This window comes from Oryx dammah, unplaced genomic scaffold, assembly GCF_014754425.2.
Source record: "Oryx dammah isolate SB20612 unplaced genomic scaffold, SCBI_Odam_1.1 HiC_scaffold_9, whole genome shotgun sequence".
Classification (NCBI taxonomy): Eukaryota; Metazoa; Chordata; class Mammalia; order Artiodactyla; family Bovidae; genus Oryx; species Oryx dammah.
The window spans coordinates 30,916,968-30,928,167 of record NW_024070193.1 but is presented as its reverse complement, the minus strand read 5'-3'; positions in this window follow the sequence as shown (position 1 = coordinate 30,928,167).

Here is an 11,200-nt window from a genome sequence, read left to right as displayed (position 1 = left end):
TTGTGGTGAGCAGGAGCTACTCTTCCTTGCTGTGTGTGGGCTTCTCATTCCGGGCACTTCTGATACAGAGCACGGACTCCAGGGCATGTGGGCTTTTGCATTTGCGGCTCCCAGGCTCTAGAGCGCAGGCTCAGTAGTTGTGGCCCACGGGCTTAGTTGCTCCATGGCATATGGGATCTTCCCAGACCGTGGATCGAACCCATGACTCCTGCACTGGCAGGCAGATTCTTAACCAGATTCTTTCCTGAGCCACCAGGAAAGCCCTGGCTGGGGATCACTGATGGTCCCTGGCTTTTGCTGCATCACTCTGATCTCTGCCTTCATCTCCACACAGGGTTCTTCCTTCGAGCGTCTGTCTCTGTGTCCAGATATCCGCTTTTCAGGACGCTTTATAAATGGTGTGGGTCTTACTGGATTTGGACCCCACCTAGTAACCATATCCTATCTTCATCGTCTACAAAGACCCTGTTTCCAAAGAAGGTCTAAGTCACAGACATTGGGGTTTTGGACTTCAACATTTTTGCTGAGATACAGTTTAACCAAGAACAAAATAAGAGAGTGGCTGTTTATACCAGGGAGTTGGTAGGAGCCAGGGGGCAAGTAGAATGGATTTAGGAGATATTTTACAGTTAAACTCATCAGGACTGGGTGATTGATGGAATGTGTGGAGTGAGGGAGAGGAAAAAGCTTAGAGCTACGCTTCTCGACTTTTCATGGGAGATTACATGGAGCTCTTAGACGTAGATTTGTCATTCAAGAGGCCCAGGCAGGGCTGGAGATTCTGCACATCTTATGAGTTCCAAGGTGATGCCAGTGCAGCTGGTCCACGCATACACCCCGAAGGGCGAGTACTTAAAGCTTCATTCTCTAGCACTGTAGTCACTAACCCCTGTGACCATTGGGGGCTTCAGTGAGCACTGAGATGTGCTGGAAGTATAAAGATTTGGTATGAAAGAAAGATGGCAAACAGCAGTTAGTATATTTTTATTATTGTTGAACTAATATTTTGAATTATGTAGGGCTCAAATAAGATAGCTGATTAAAATGATTTCAGTTTGTTCCTTTATACCCTTTTCTGTGTGGCTGCTAAAAAAATTAAGTTTAAAAAACTTAGAGACATGGCTCACATCACTGGCATCCCTTGGAGATGCTGCAGGTTTGATTCCAGTCCACTGCAATACAACAAGTATCACAACATGGAAAGTCTCATAAATGTTTTGGTTTTCTGGTGCATATAATAGTCATATTTACACACTACACTGTAGTCTATTAAGTGTACAAAAGCATTATGTCTAAAAAGGTAATGTACATGCCTTAGTGTAAAATTATTTCATTGCTAAAAAGTGCCAAACATACTCTGACAATGCAGGGTTGCCCAAATTTTTAATAAAAAGAAAATGACAAAACACCCCAAACCTATCTGTGAAGCATAATAGAGGAAAGCAAAATAAAACAGGGTGTGCCTGTGTATTCCATGATATATGTCTGTTGGCCAGCACTGGCTTAGAGGGCTGGTCCTTGAAGTCATATTTCCTCCTTCCCAAAGCTTCCTGACCGTTCCAACTGAGGGAGGTGTTTCTTACAGGCACTTTTCTTTAGAAACTATTTACATGTCACTTAGCATCTGTCGATAAAGGACAGAAATGGTCTGGACCTAACAGAGGCAGAAGATATTAAGAAGAGGTGGCAAGAATACACAGAAGAACTGTACAAAAAAGATCTTCACGACCAAGATAATCACAATGGTGTGATCACTCACCTAGAGCCAGACATCCTGGAACGTGAAGTCAAGTGGGCCTTGGACAGCATCACTACAAACAAAGCTAGTGGAGGTGATGGAATTCCAGTTGAGCTATTTCAAATCCTGAAAGATGATGCTGTGAAAGTGCTGCACTCAATATGCCAGCAAATTTGGAAAACTCAGCAGTGGCCACAGGACTGGAAAAGGTCCGTTTTCATTCCAATCCCAAAGAAAGGCAATGCCAAATAATGCTCAAACTACCTCACAATTGCACTCATCTCACATGCTAGTAAAGTAATGCTCAAAATTCTCCAAGCCAGGCTTCAGCAATACATGAACTGTGAACTCCCTGATATTCAAGCTGATTTTCGAAAAGGCAGAGGAACCAGAGACCAAATTGCCAACATCCACTGGATCATGGGAAAAGCAAGAGAGTTCCAGAAAAACATTTATTTCTGCTTTATTGACTATGCCAAAGCCTTTGACTGTGTGGATCACAAGAAACTGTGGAAAATTCTGAAAGAGATGGGAATACCAGACCACCTGACCTGCTTCCTGAGAAATCTGTATGCAGGTCAGGAAGCAACAGTTAGAACTGGACATGGAACAACAGACTGGTTCCAAATAGGAAAAGGAGTACGTCAAGGCTGTATATTGTCACCCTGATTATTTAACTTATATGCAGAGTACATCATGAGAAATGCTGGGCTGGTGAAAGCACAAGTTGGAATCAAGATTGCTGGGAGAAATATCAATAACCTCAGATATGCAGATGACAGCACCCTTATGGCAGAAAGTGAAGAGGAACTAAAAGCCTCTTGATGCAAGTGAAAGAGGAGAGTGAAAAAGTTGGCTTAAAGCTCAGCATTCAGAAAACGAAGATCATGGCATCTGGTCCCATCACTTCATGGCAAATAGATGGAGAAACAGTGGATACAGTGTCAGACTTTATTTTTGGGGGCTCCAAAATCACTGCAGATGGTGATTGCAGCCATGAAATTAAAAGACGCTTACTCCTTGGAAGGAAAGTTATGACCAACCTAGATAGCATATTGAAAAGCAGAGACATTACTTTGCCAACAAAGGTCCGTCTAGTCAAGGCTATGGTTTTTCCAGTAGTCATGTATGGATGTAAGAGTTGGACTGTGAAGAAAGCTGAGCGCCGAAGAATTGATGCTTTTGAACTGTGGTGTTGGAGAAGACTCTTGAGAGTCCCTTGGACTGCAAGGAGATCCAACCAATCCATTCTGAAGGAGATCAGCCCTGGGATTTCTTTGGAGGGAATGATGCTGAAGCTGAAACGCCAGTACTTTGGCCACCTCATGGGAAGAGTTGACTCATTGGAAAAGACTGATGCTGAGAGGGATTGGGGGCAGGAGGAGAAGGGGACGACAGAGGATGAGATGGCTGGATGGCATCACTGACTCATGGACGTGAATCTGAGTGAACTCCGGGAGTTGCTGATGGACAGGGAGGCCTGGCGTGCTGTGATTCATGGGATCGAAAAGAGCTGGACACGACTGAGTGACTGAACTGAACTGAACTAGCATCTGTTGCTCAGCCCTGTAGTCACTTGGGTCTGTGAAGTTCTCACTTGGGTTCTCGAGCTCGTCAAGGCTTCGGGCTCAGCTCTGAGTCTCCTACATGACCTGTCGGTCTCTTACTAACATGATGACTGTTGACTGGGCCCATGCTGGTGAGGCAGGTGTCTCTGGGGGCTATCTGGGTACTCTCCAGGGATCTGACTGAATGCTGCACGCAGAGGCCGGGGTGGAGCTAGGCTCCTGGACCCCAGTTTGCGGGGTTTGGCAGAACCTCCAAGACCCACTCGCAGGCTGAAAGAACACCATTCCGGGACAGACAAAGATCAGGAACCGTGGCCTCTGAGGGAGGGATTTCCAAGTGCCTCTATCCTTTGTAGCCTTAAGGCAAGCGCTGAGCCACCTTCTCCAAGGCGGTGGGGACGTTGCATGAAAAGGCAAGGGCCCTGTGGGCAGGGTCCTCTCTCCCCTCCTCCCTTCTCTGAAGCCAGAAAGTGCTGGGAGCAGAGCGCAGCCCTTGGGAAGAGGCCCAGCCATCTCTCTCTCCGTCCTCAATCCTAACTCTTCCCTGCCTCCCACCTGGCAGCTTGACAGGGTGTGTGGTCCAGGTCAGCCTCAGCGAGCATACAGGAAACCAGCCCTTGGTTTGTGCTAGCTCTCTCCCTGCTTCCCCGTTCTCCCCTCCCCCATCCCTCCTCCCTTTCTCTCCCCCCTTCTTTCTCCCTTATCCTCCACCCCCACCCCCTCCACAGCTCCTCTCTCCTCCCGCTTGCCCTGGCTGCCATCTCTGCTTAGAGGGTTACATTGGCTGCTGGTCTCCCCTCTCCCTCACTCAGCCTGGGTGGAGATCTGAAACACAGGTTTGCCTTTGGGGAGCCTTGTAGATGGGGTTTCCCCCAAAGCAGATTCTGGGATGGAGCTCAGGGTGCCAGAAGTTGATTAGGGAGCAGGTCCTGTGAGAGGAAAGGGGAGGAAGCAGGACCTGGCAGAGGGAGGAGCAAGAGGTGATGCCAGCCCGACAGGCCTCGGGTTCAGCCCAGCAGTTGGGGAGCTTTGAAGCAGCGCTACTTGTCAGCTACTTGTCAGCGTGGCTGAAATGGCCTGAGCTGGGAGGGCCAGCTGTGCTGCCCACAAGCCTGCAAGCCCCTTCACAGAGGGCTCGGCTGTGTCCACAGTCGACCTGGCGCCAGCACTTGGGTGTGACTGATTACTGGGGAGGTGATTCCCGGGGGCATGCTGAGAGGGTGGGGAAATGAGACAGACAGGAGGAAATCGGATCAATAGGGGGAGTCCCTGAGCAGACTACTGCTGCGGACACCTGGGCTCCAGCCCCCTGGGACCTCTGGGGTCCCAAGCAGGGCACACCATGGAGGGGCAAGGAAGCTGAGGTTCACATCCACCAACACCCACCCCCAACTGGATGCTACTCCCTGCGCCAGAGAAGGCCTGAGGCAAAAGCGGGGGACCTCCGGGGGGGCCCTGGAGACAGGTAGCAGTTAGCACCTCCCCATGTGATACAGCCCAGTGTGTCAGCCTTCTCTGCCTTGAGGAGCCCTTGACTGCCTCAGCCAGCACTGCCCTGTTGCCATAGGTCCTGGAGAATAACTGTCCCCTCCTCAGAGCCTCTGGGACGGGAGCCTGGGAGAGCCCGGGGGGCAGGCGAGGAGTCTTGCTTGGCCTGGAATCCCGGCTCTTGGTACCTGGCACATAGTCAATCAGTGTTTGTGGCTGTTTCTGGAGAAGGGGCAAAGAGTTAGGGTGAAAGGGTTTATGGTAGGGAGGGACCAGGACCAATCCTTCAAGCCCCGCTGGTTACTTGAACTTCCTCCAGCTTCTTTGGTTAAGCTCCCAGTGCATCCAAGCCCACAGTCAAGGCAACACGACTCTGTCTCACTGTGTCCTGATGAAATAGTCTCAGTTTATCCATGCTTACCTTGGATGTTGGCCATGCTTGTCACTCGCTTAATCCAATCACCCTATGACATCGGTATTGTTAGCATCAGCATCCCCTTTCTAAAGATGGAAAAGTCAGGCCCAAAGAGGATGATGCCGCTGCTGCAGGCCGGGCAGCTAGCAAGTGGCAGGGGTGGGATCTGAAGCCAGGGATCTACCCCATCCCCCAGGGTATATTTGGAGAAGAAGCAGTTCAGGCCTGGGGTGGGGGTAGATGGAGGGTAGAGGCCGAAGAGTGTGTGTGTAGACACACCTTTGTTACTCCCTTCAAGAGGCTTATGTTGCCACAGTGTAGCCCATTTTTCCCAGCCAACTTTGTCTCATCACGGATCAAAAGCCGAGGCTGGTGAGGGCCATGCCTGTCACTGGTCAGAACCAGTCCGTTGTGAGTCAAAGGACTTAGGGTTGGTGAGATGGACACTTGTCAGGAGCCTGGCAGAGTCACCAATGCCTCTGGCTTTTCAGTACCTCCCCTGAGAAGGTACTGTGGCTTCTTCGACCCTGGGGATGAGGTGAGGGTTCCCATGCTCTGTCCCAGGTCCCCCTTGGCTCCTGCCCCTCAGCTTGCCATCACCCCCGTGGAGAACCAAACTCTTCCTAACTTTTCACAGCCGCAGCCTGAAAGCTGAGGCTGTGGTTTGTCAGGGCCCCTCTTCCTGCAGTGGTGGAACCAGCCTCATTAAAAGAAGAGGAACTAAGGTAACACGAAATAAAGCCCTCTCTGTAAATATTTCCTGTTCACGGGACCATTAGCATACTCACCTCCTATTGGCTCTGCCAGGCCCTCAGAGGCCCAGGATTCTCAGCCAAATCCCAGGGAGGGGCCGAGATGGAGCAAGGAAGAGCTCTTCCCCTCTTCTGCTGCCTACCCTTAGTGAGCGGGTGTGATTTGGGGAACCGAGAGACCATCGGGAGAGTCAAGGAGATGTAGTGACTCCCCCAGACTGCACTGACCTACACAGGATCAGGGGAGAAGTCTCCAGGGATTGAAGGGCCACCGGGGTCAGAGCTAGATGGGGAATGGGACCCCTCCTGAGTTTTGCTGGCCTTTGAGCACAGCTGCCAGATCTGGCCAGGGCTCAAGACCCTGCTCTGGGCAGATGGACAGGGACCCAGGAGAATGGTAGAGGACAATAAAGCAAATGTGTGGATTCTAAACGTAATTAAGTGTTTCTGGTAATCCATTTTTAGAAGGTGTTAGGGGCAAATTTTCTCTTTGATTACCTGGCACTGACCACTGAGAAGGTCACTGAATTTGATGGGCACACCTATTCCAGGGACTCAGCAGAACAGTCAGTCTAAGTATTATAATTCATCAACCATAAGATGCTGTCATCTATGAGATGTGCCAAAAGTTTTGTTGTACCAGGAAAGAAAAACACTGCAAATAAATGCTTTTCAAAGAGAATTTTATTTCATACTGATTGAAGAGATCTTTTGAACTTAAAAAATATGGTGTTTATTGAGCATTTACTATGGCCAGAACTTTCCCACCCATAGCTCATTAAATCCTCACAATAGTAGAGTGAAGTATTAGCAGTGGTAGGGGTGGTAGTAAGTAGAAGAAGTAATGGTAGTAATTAAAATAGCAGCTGTCAAACTTTAAAACTTTTGTAGTAACGATGAGACTGTCTTAAGTACTTCCCGTGTTGCCAACTCTGCTCTTGACCTTCACCTACATTACTTTGTTGAACCTTCACAAGGACCCCATGAGAGGATGCTCGGCTTCTCTGAATAAGTCCAGAAAAATGAACCAACATGAGTGCACTCTAGTTTCTTGTGACAGCTCCAATTTCACAGCCCTTGACAGAAGTAGAAACTGAGGCACTAGGATGCTAAGGCACTTGCTCAGTGCTCCATGGTGGAACCTGGATTTAAACCTTGAAATGTGAGTGCTTGCAGGGTCCTGCTCATAATCACTCTGCGGACTGCTCTTCATGTCTCCATGTGACAGCATGGGGACCCCTGCTTGTGTGAACAACAACGACCCATGCAGGCTACATGGCATGGTCCCTCGCAGCTACTCCACTCTACCTACTACAGCAAAGGAACAGGCGAGGCTGTGTCCAATAAGACTTCATTTACGAAAGCATGTGGTCAGCAGGTAGGGTTGCCAGATGAAGCATTTTATTTCCTAAACCTGGCAACCTTAGGTGAGCCAGATGTGACCGTGGGCCATAGTTCCCCAACTTCTCATCTGTGAGTGCCTCAGAGCAGCTCTTGACAAACATGCCCTGGATTCCCAGAAAACATCAGAAAGGAGGGTATTGTGATTCACATTTGACAGGTAGGGAAACTGAGGCTCAGAGGATTGAGTAACTTGTCCAAATTAAGTACAGTTTGGGGTTTGAAATCTTGGTCTATTTGACTCCTTAGCCTCCATGTACCCAAAAGCCTCGAGGCTCTGGAAACAAAAGGCAACACTCCTGGCATCCTGATGAAATTTAGGCCAAAGGAAAGGATCTTCCTGCTTCCCCTCCCACTCTTCTATCTCCCTTCTCTGAGGCTGGTCTGCTCTTTGGTTTGTACCTGATTTCACTGGATTTGCTGGGGGAAGAGAAAAAGATGATGAATGTGGCGGAGAGGTTTGTTGGGGCGCTGTCTTTCCTGGTGACGACTCTGAGTGCTTGTCCTAGTTGTGGCTTCTTTTTTTAGAGCAGATGACAGTAACTGCTTATTCCTCATCTAAGCTGACTTCTCTCGGCCTCATCCAAGAAATGCGGCAGATGAATGGCTTTGGAGCCCATGAATTCTGCCATTGAGTCTCAGTTCAGTTTCCAGATTGTGGGCAGAGTAGATCATTTGCCAGTGGGCAACATCTGGAGACCTTTTGGCTTGTCACAACTCAGGAGGGAATTTGTTACTGGCATCTGGTGGATACAGAGCAGGGCTCTGCTCAGCACTCTATAATGCATGGAATATCCCGCACAACAAAGAACTAGCTGACCAAGACTGTCAGTAGAGTTAACCTTGAGAAGTGTTGATCTGCAGTAAAGTGACCCATGATTTGGTCTGCTTTGAAGCCACCTACTGCTTTCCTTTAATTCCAGCCCCCTTGTTATCATATCCCTTCCCCACTTTTTTTTTTTTCTTTTTCGCAGGTGGGTGGGAAGCAGGAGGTTGACCAGTGAAGGTTCTTCAGGGTGAAGGGCTCTAGTTGTCTCCCTTGTCTTCCTTGTTTTCTGCAAAGTATACCTTCCCCTGCCCGCTGTAAATCTCACCTGTACTTGCCAGACCTGTATTTGCCACCCCTCAACTATTTGCAGTGAAAGGCATTGAATGCAGGGAACTGGAGGAGCTGAGAATACAAAGGAGGTGAGCCCCCTCCCCAGGAGGAGGTGGGGTTCCAGAATCCCAGGTGCAAAGGTCATCCAGAAAGTGGGCACTTGGGGGATCTGTCCAATGGGGACTAGAGCATGCAGGAGATGTTGCTGCTGACTTGGACACAGTGGAGAGGGAGAGATACTCCCAGTACCTCCAGTTGGGCAAAATAGCTCAACAAGAAGTCAGATGACCCAGGGACTTGAGAAGTGCAGCTACAAACATGTGCACCTTTGATACATGCAGCAGAGCTGGGGAAGGGTGGGAAACAACTCTGAAAACAGCCCCTGGAATGATCTGTCTCTTCTTTTGCTGGAAGGAAGATGTGGAGGTATTCTGGTTGTGCACAGGGATTTTGGGCTGCCGTCAGATTTTCCTGAGAGAGGGGCTTGAATTAACAACTAAAGCTAATTAAGAATTCCTACAGGCATCTCAAGGGGGGCCCAATACATGAATCTTTTGCACATTTGGTTCAGAAAAATCCTGGAAGTTGTTATAGATGTTTGAGTCAGCTTCCAGTGGATGGGTTGATTCTCAGTGTAGCAAGATCACTTGCATCAGAATCCCCTAGGGACTGTTAGTAACGCCAGCTCCACGACTGACCCAGAAATCCAGAATCAGAATTTACAAAGGAAGAAGGGGAGGATACCAGGAGTGAGCATTTTCAATTAAGTTCCCCACAGTGGGAGAACTACTGCTGAAAGGACCTAGCCATATTAGCACTGGTTTAGGGGTTCATTGAATGCACCCACTAAATTTCCCACTCTGTTGATAAGCTATGAATATAATAATTCAAACATTGTCATTATCTACTTTGTAAATGTCCCTGGAGTACTGGAGGGTTTCCTATGAGCATATTATATCGATAAACTGGATTCCTAAAGAGAATAATTGGTCAGCTGTTGTTTTTCTCTTTCTGCTCGAATGAACTGTACACTCTGTATGTGTGTGCCTGTGAGAGAGACAGACAGAGACAGAGAGAGAGTAGGGGAGTGGGGGATCACATCATCAAGGGAGGGTTGATCTGTGATCAAAGAACATCAGGTATTCCTGACCCTGAGATCCTTCTCTTCTGTGGGCCAATTTCTTCTCTGAGCTCACTCTCATAATGATAAAAACCAGTTCATTTTCCTAAAACCCATTTTGTGTCCAACACTTTGGATAGGTCATTTCAGTTTCTCACAGCATCTCTGTCATGTAGGGATCAACTTTTTTTTTTATCACAACAGGTGAGGAAACAAAGACACAAAGAGGTAAAATCATTTGCCTGAAATTTCTGAGCCAGTGGAAACAGGATATGCAATATACTTTCAAATAAGTCTCAGAATATATATCCCCTTGTCATTCTTCCGGGAAGATTATGAGTCAAATTAATATTTAAATACTCAACTGCGTTTTGACTTCTGGCATAACTGCATAGAAGCCTCTGCTGACCCATCCCCAGTGAAACTTGTCAAAACTATCAAAGAAAAAAAAATTGCATCTCTGGAAATGACCCTAAGGATACAGAGGAAATGAAGAAATATTTATTGAAGAAAATCTAATATTTAGTAAGAGCTTGAATTTGGTGAGAGTCTCTGATGTCTTGAAACAGAAATCCCATTCCAGACTGATGAAGCCAAGAACACAGAGCTTCCCTTTGTCAACATCTTGAAGCCTGCCTGCCACTACCTGTTGCTGGGAAAACTTTTGGGTAAGTGAAGCTGAGAGGTGGTGTAAGCTGAGAGAGCAGGGAGTCTCCAGAGAAAGAGAACTAGATATGACTTTCTTGACAGAAGAGAAGCCACTTCTAGCCTAAGCCATTTTGTGACCTAAGCATGGCCACAGTGCTTGCCCTTGAACACATCTCAGTAATTAAGGATCTTAAGGGAATGAAAGAATGTGGAAACAGGCAAGAGAAGAAAAAATAGCAATGTGTTAAAGAAAAGATGTTATATCACTTGTAGAGACTCCCTGTTCTATTTCAGTGGTAAACATTAGCCTGAAGTACTAAATGACCAGATCAACTGGAACCTAAAAGATGATGTTGTTGACCTTTACCAACCATCATGTCTTTAGTCAACTAAAGCTTGAACTCTGTGGCACCCCTCTCAGACCCTGTCATCAATACACATGGCCCTGTGGTAAAGAACCCATGTTCTAATAAAGGAGACATGAGAGATGCGGGTTCGATTCCTGGGTCGGGAAGATCCCCTGGGGTAGGAAGTGGTAACCCACCCTAGTATTCTTGCCTGGAGAATCCCATGGACAGAGGAGCCTGGCGGGCTACGGACTCTTTACAGGTCACAGAGTCAAACATGACTGAAGCGACTTAGCACTTAGCTTAAAGGGCAGTTTTGGTGTTCAGAGAGACATTGCTTTGGGATTGACCCCTGATAATACCTTACTTGCTGCAAGTGGTAAGTAATCCTTTTCTTGATCTTTGGCTTGGTTGTGTCTTTTGACTTGACTCTCACCAAGAGGCAAACCAAGTGCTTTAGGTAACAGTGGGAGCTCAGTTTTTCTGCCCAGACAGCTCTCAGAGAATGGAGGTTCTACACCGGATGGAGCACCACTGAGGCTACTGGGGCCCTAGCCCTTAATCTGGCTTGTGAGATAATGGGCTCCATACCGACAGAGATAAGATAGGGTACCTTGGAGTTGC